This window comes from Salmo salar, chromosome 29 (genome assembly GCF_965601325.2).
Source record: "Salmo salar chromosome 29, fSalSal1, whole genome shotgun sequence".
Classification (NCBI taxonomy): domain Eukaryota; kingdom Metazoa; phylum Chordata; class Actinopteri; order Salmoniformes; family Salmonidae; genus Salmo; species Salmo salar.
In genome coordinates this window covers 41,043,038-41,049,037 of record NC_138319.1, presented here as the reverse complement: position 1 = coordinate 41,049,037, position 6,000 = coordinate 41,043,038, and positions in this window count along the sequence as shown.

Sequence of the window (6,000 nt, the reverse complement as noted above, 5' to 3'; positions counted from 1 at the left end):
CTATAGACCAGAGGGCTCTATGGGACCAGAGGGATCTATGGGTCCAGAGGGCTCTATAGACCAGAGGGCTCTATGGGACCAGAGGGCTCTATAGACCAGAGGGCTCTATGGGACCAGAGGGCTCTATGGGACCAGAGGGCTCTATAGACCAGAGGGCTCTATAGACCAGAGGGCTCTACGAGACCAGAGGGCTCTATGGGACCAGAGGGCTCTACAGACCAGAGGGCTCTATGGGACCAGAGGGATCTATGGGACCAGAGGGCTCTATGGGACCAGAGGGCTCTATGGGACCAGAGGGCTCTATAGACCAGAGGGCTCTATGGGACCAGAGGGCTCTACAGACCAGAGGGCTCTATAGACCAGAGGGCTCTATGGGACCAGAGGGCTCTATAGACCAGAGGGCTCTATGGGACCAGAGGGCTCTATGGGACCAGAGGGCTCTACAGACCAGAGGGCTCTATGGGACCAGAGGGATCTATGGGACCAGAGGGCTCTATGGGACCAGAGGGATCTATGGGACCAGAGGGCTCTACAGACCAGAGGGCTCTATGGGACCAGAGGGCTCTATGGGACCAGAGGGCTCTATGGGACCAGAGGGCTCTATGGACCAGAGGGCTCTATGGGACCAGAGGGTTCTATGGGACCAGAGGGCTCTATGGGACCAGAGGGTTCTATGGGACCAGAGGGTTCTATGGACCAGAGGGCTCTATGGACCAGAGGGCTCTATAGACCAGAGGGATCTATAGACCAGAGGGCTCTATAGACCAGAGGGCTCTATAGACCAGAGGGCTCTACAGACCAGAGGGCTCTATGGGACCAGAGGGCTCTATAGACCAGAGGGCTCTATGGACCAGAGGGCTCTATAGACCAGAGGGCTCTATAGACCAGAGGGCTCTATAGACCAGAGGGCTCTATGGGACCAGAGGGCTCTATAGACCAGAGGGCTCTATAGACCAGAGGGCTCTATGGGACCAGAGGGCTCTATAGACCAGAGGGATCTATGGGACCAGAGGGCTCTATGGGACCAGAGGGCTCTATAGACCAGAGGGCTCTATGGGACCAGAGGGCTCTATGGGACCAGAGGGCTCTAATGGACCAGAGGGCTCTAATGGACCAGAGGGCTCTACAGACCAGAGGGCTCTATAGACCAGAGGGCTCTATGGGACCAGAGGGCTCTACAGACCAGAGGGCTCTATGGGACCAGAGGGCTCTATAGACCAGAGGGCTCTATGGGACCAGAGGGCTCTATGGGACCAGAGGGCTCTAATGGACCAGAGGGCTCTATGGACCAGAGGGCTCTACAGACCAGAGGGCTCTATGGGACCAGAGGGCTCTAATGGACCAGAGGGCTCTATGGGACCAGAGGGCTCTATGGGACCAGAGGGCTCTATGGGACCAGAGGGCTCTATGGGACCAGAAGGCTCTACAGACCAGAGGGCTCTATAGACCAGAGGGCTCTATGGGACCAGAGGGCTCTACAGACCAGAGGGCTCTACAGACCAGAGGGCTCTATGTGACCAGAGGGCTCTATAGACCAGAGGGCTCTAATGGACCAGAGGGCTCTATGTGACCAGAGGGCTCTATAGACCAGAGGGCTCTACAGACCAGAGGGCTCTATGTGACCAGAGGGCTCTATGGGACCAGAGGGCTCTATGGGACCAGAGGGCTCTATAGACCAGAGGGCTCTAATGGGACCAGAGGGCTCTAATGGGACCAGAGGGCTCTATAGACCAGAGGGCTCTATAGACCAGAGGGCTCTAATGGGACCAGAGGGCTCTAATGGGACCAGAGGGCTCTATAGACCAGAGGGCTCTATGGGACCAGAGGGCTCTAATGGGACCAGAGGGCTCTATAGACCAGAGGGTCCACAGGGAGGGCTCTATAGACCAGAGGGCTCTATAGACCAGAGGGTCATCAGGGAGGGCTCTACAGACCAGAGGGCTCTAATGGACCAGAGGGCTCTAATGGACCAGAGGGCTCTATGGGACCAGAGGGCTCTAATGGACCAGAGGGCTCTAATGGACCAGAGGGATCTACAGACCAGAGGGCTCTATAGACCAGAGGGCTCTAATGGACCAGAGGGCTCTATAGACCAGAGGGCTCTATGGGACCAGAGGGCTCTATGGGACCAGAGGGCTCTATGGGACCAGAGGGCTCTATAGACCAGAGGGCTCTATAGACCAGAGGGCTCTACAGACCAGAGGGCTCTATGTGACCAGAGGGCTCTATGGGACCAGAGGGCTCTATGGGACCAGAGGGCTCTATAGACCAGAGGGCTCTATGGGACCAGAGGGCTCTATAGACCAGAGGGCTCTATGGGACCAGAGGGCTCTATAGACCAGAGGGCTCTAATGGGACCAGAGGGCTCTAATGGGACCAGAGGGCTCTATAGACCAGAGGGCTCTATAGACCAGAGGGCTCTAATGGGACCAGAGGGCTCTAATGGGACCAGAGGGCTCTATAGACCAGAGGGTCCACAGGGAGGGCTCTATAGACCAGAGGGTCATCAGGGAGGGCTCTACAGACCAGAGGGCTCTAATGGACCAGAGGGCTCTAATGGACCAGAGGGCTCTATGGGACCAGAGGGCTCTATGGGACCAGAGGGATCTACAGACCAGAGGGCTCTATAGACCAGAGGGCTCTACAGACCAGAGGGCTCTATAGACCAGAGGGCTCTACAGACCAGAGGGCTCTATGGGACCAGAGGGCTCTATGGGACCAGAGGGCTCTATGGGACCAGAGGGCTCTATGGGACCAGAGGGATCTATGGGACCAGAGGGCTCTATAGACCAGAGGGCTCTATGGGACCAGAGGGCTCTAATGGACCAGAGGGGCTATGGGACCAGAGGGCTCTATAGACCAGAGGGCTCTATGGGACCAGAGGGCTCTATGGGACCAGAGGGCTCTACAGACCAGAGGGCTCTATGGGACCAGAGGGCTCTATGGGACCAGAGGGCTCTATGGGACCAGAGGGCTCTACAGACCAGAGGGCTCTATAGACCAGAGGGCTCTATGGGACCAGAGGGCTCTATGGGACCAGAGGGCTCTATGGGACCAGAGGGCTCTATAGACCAGAGGGCTCTATGGGACCAGAGGGATCTATGGGTCCAGAGGGCTCTATAGACCAGAGGGCTCTATGGGACCAGAGGGCTCTATAGACCAGAGGGCTCTATGGGACCAGAGGGCTCTATGGGACCAGAGGGCTCTATAGACCAGAGGGCTCTATAGACCAGAGGGCTCTACGAGACCAGAGGGCTCTATGGGACCAGAGGGCTCTACAGACCAGAGGGCTCTATGGGACCAGAGGGATCTATGGGACCAGAGGGCTCTATGGGACCAGAGGGCTCTATGGGACCAGAGGGCTCTATAGACCAGAGGGCTCTATGGGACCAGAGGGCTCTACAGACCAGAGGGCTCTATAGACCAGAGGGCTCTATGGGACCAGAGGGCTCTATAGACCAGAGGGCTCTATGGGACCAGAGGGCTCTATGGGACCAGAGGGCTCTACAGACCAGAGGGCTCTATGGGACCAGAGGGATCTATGGGACCAGAGGGCTCTATGGGACCAGAGGGATCTATGGGACCAGAGGGCTCTACAGACCAGAGGGCTCTATGGGACCAGAGGGCTCTATGGGACCAGAGGGCTCTATGGGACCAGAGGGCTCTATGGACCAGAGGGCTCTATGGGACCAGAGGGTTCTATGGGACCAGAGGGCTCTATGGGACCAGAGGGTTCTATGGGACCAGAGGGTTCTATGGACCAGAGGGCTCTATGGACCAGAGGGCTCTATAGACCAGAGGGATCTATAGACCAGAGGGCTCTATAGACCAGAGGGCTCTATAGACCAGAGGGCTCTACAGACCAGAGGGCTCTATAGACCAGAGGGCTTTACAGACCAGAGGGCTCTATAGACCAGAGGGCTCTATGGGACCAGAGGGCTCTAATGGACCAGAGGGCTCTATGGGACCAGAGGGCTCTAATGGACCAGAGGGCTCTAATGGACCAGAGGGATCTACAGACCAGAGGGCTCTATAGACCAGAGGGCTCTAATGGACCAGAGGGCTCTATAGACCAGAGGGCTCTATGGGACCAGAGGGCTCTATGGGACCAGAGGGCTCTATGGGACCAGAGGGCTCTATAGACCAGAGGGCTCTATAGACCAGAGGGCTCTACAGACCAGAGGGCTCTATGTGACCAGAGGGCTCTATGGGACCAGAGGGCTCTATGGGACCAGAGGGCTCTATAGACCAGAGGGCTCTATGGGACCAGAGGGCTCTATAGACCAGAGGGCTCTATGGGACCAGAGGGCTCTATAGACCAGAGGGCTCTAATGGGACCAGAGGGCTCTAATGGGACCAGAGGGCTCTATAGACCAGAGGGCTCTATAGACCAGAGGGCTCTAATGGGACCAGAGGGCTCTAATGGGACCAGAGGGCTCTATAGACCAGAGGGTCCACAGGGAGGGCTCTATAGACCAGAGGGTCATCAGGGAGGGCTCTACAGACCAGAGGGCTCTAATGGACCAGAGGGCTCTAATGGACCAGAGGGCTCTATGGGACCAGAGGGCTCTATGGGACCAGAGGGATCTACAGACCAGAGGGCTCTATAGACCAGAGGGCTCTACAGACCAGAGGGCTCTATAGACCAGAGGGCTCTACAGACCAGAGGGCTCTATGGGACCAGAGGGCTCTATGGGACCAGAGGGATCTACAGACCAGAGGGCTCTATGGGACCAGAGGGATCTATGGGACCAGAGGGCTCTATAGACCAGAGGGCTCTATGGGACCAGAGGGCTCTAATGGACCAGAGGGGCTATGGGACCAGAGGGCTCTATAGACCAGAGGGCTCTATGGGACCAGAGGGCTCTATGGGACCAGAGGGCTCTACAGACCAGAGGGCTCTATGGGACCAGAGGGCTCTATGGGACCAGAGGGCTCTATGGGACCAGAGGGCTCTACAGACCAGAGGGCTCTATAGACCAGAGGGCTCTATGGGACCAGAGGGCTCTATGGGACCAGAGGGCTCTATGGGACCAGAGGGCTCTATAGACCAGAGGGCTCTATGGGACCAGAGGGATCTATGGGTCCAGAGGGCTCTATAGACCAGAGGGCTCTATGGGACCAGAGGGCTCTATAGACCAGAGGGCTCTATGGGACCAGAGGGCTCTATGGGACCAGAGGGCTCTATAGACCAGAGGGCTCTATAGACCAGAGGGCTCTACGAGACCAGAGGGCTCTATGGGACCAGAGGGCTCTACAGACCAGAGGGCTCTATGGGACCAGAGGGATCTATGGGACCAGAGGGCTCTATGGGACCAGAGGGCTCTATGGGACCAGAGGGCTCTATAGACCAGAGGGCTCTATGGGACCAGAGGGCTCTACAGACCAGAGGGCTCTATAGACCAGAGGGCTCTATGGGACCAGAGGGCTCTATAGACCAGAGGGCTCTATGGGACCAGAGGGCTCTATGGGACCAGAGGGCTCTACAGACCAGAGGGCTCTATGGGACCAGAGGGATCTATGGGACCAGAGGGCTCTATGGGACCAGAGGGATCTATGGGACCAGAGGGCTCTACAGACCAGAGGGCTCTATGGGACCAGAGGGCTCTATGGGACCAGAGGGCTCTATGGGACCAGAGGGCTCTATGGACCAGAGGGCTCTATGGGACCAGAGGGTTCTATGGGACCAGAGGGCTCTATGGGACCAGAGGGTTCTATGGGACCAGAGGGTTCTATGGACCAGAGGGCTCTATGGACCAGAGGGCTCTATAGACCAGAGGGATCTATAGACCAGAGGGCTCTATAGACCAGAGGGCTCTATAGACCAGAGGGCTCTACAGACCAGAGGGCTCTATAGACCAGAGGGCTTTACAGACCAGAGGGCTCTATAGACCAGAGGGCTCTATGGGACCAGAGGGCTCTATGGGACCAGAGGGCTCTAATGGACCAGAGGGCTCTATGTGACCAGAGGGCTCTACAGACCAGAGGGCTCTATGGGAC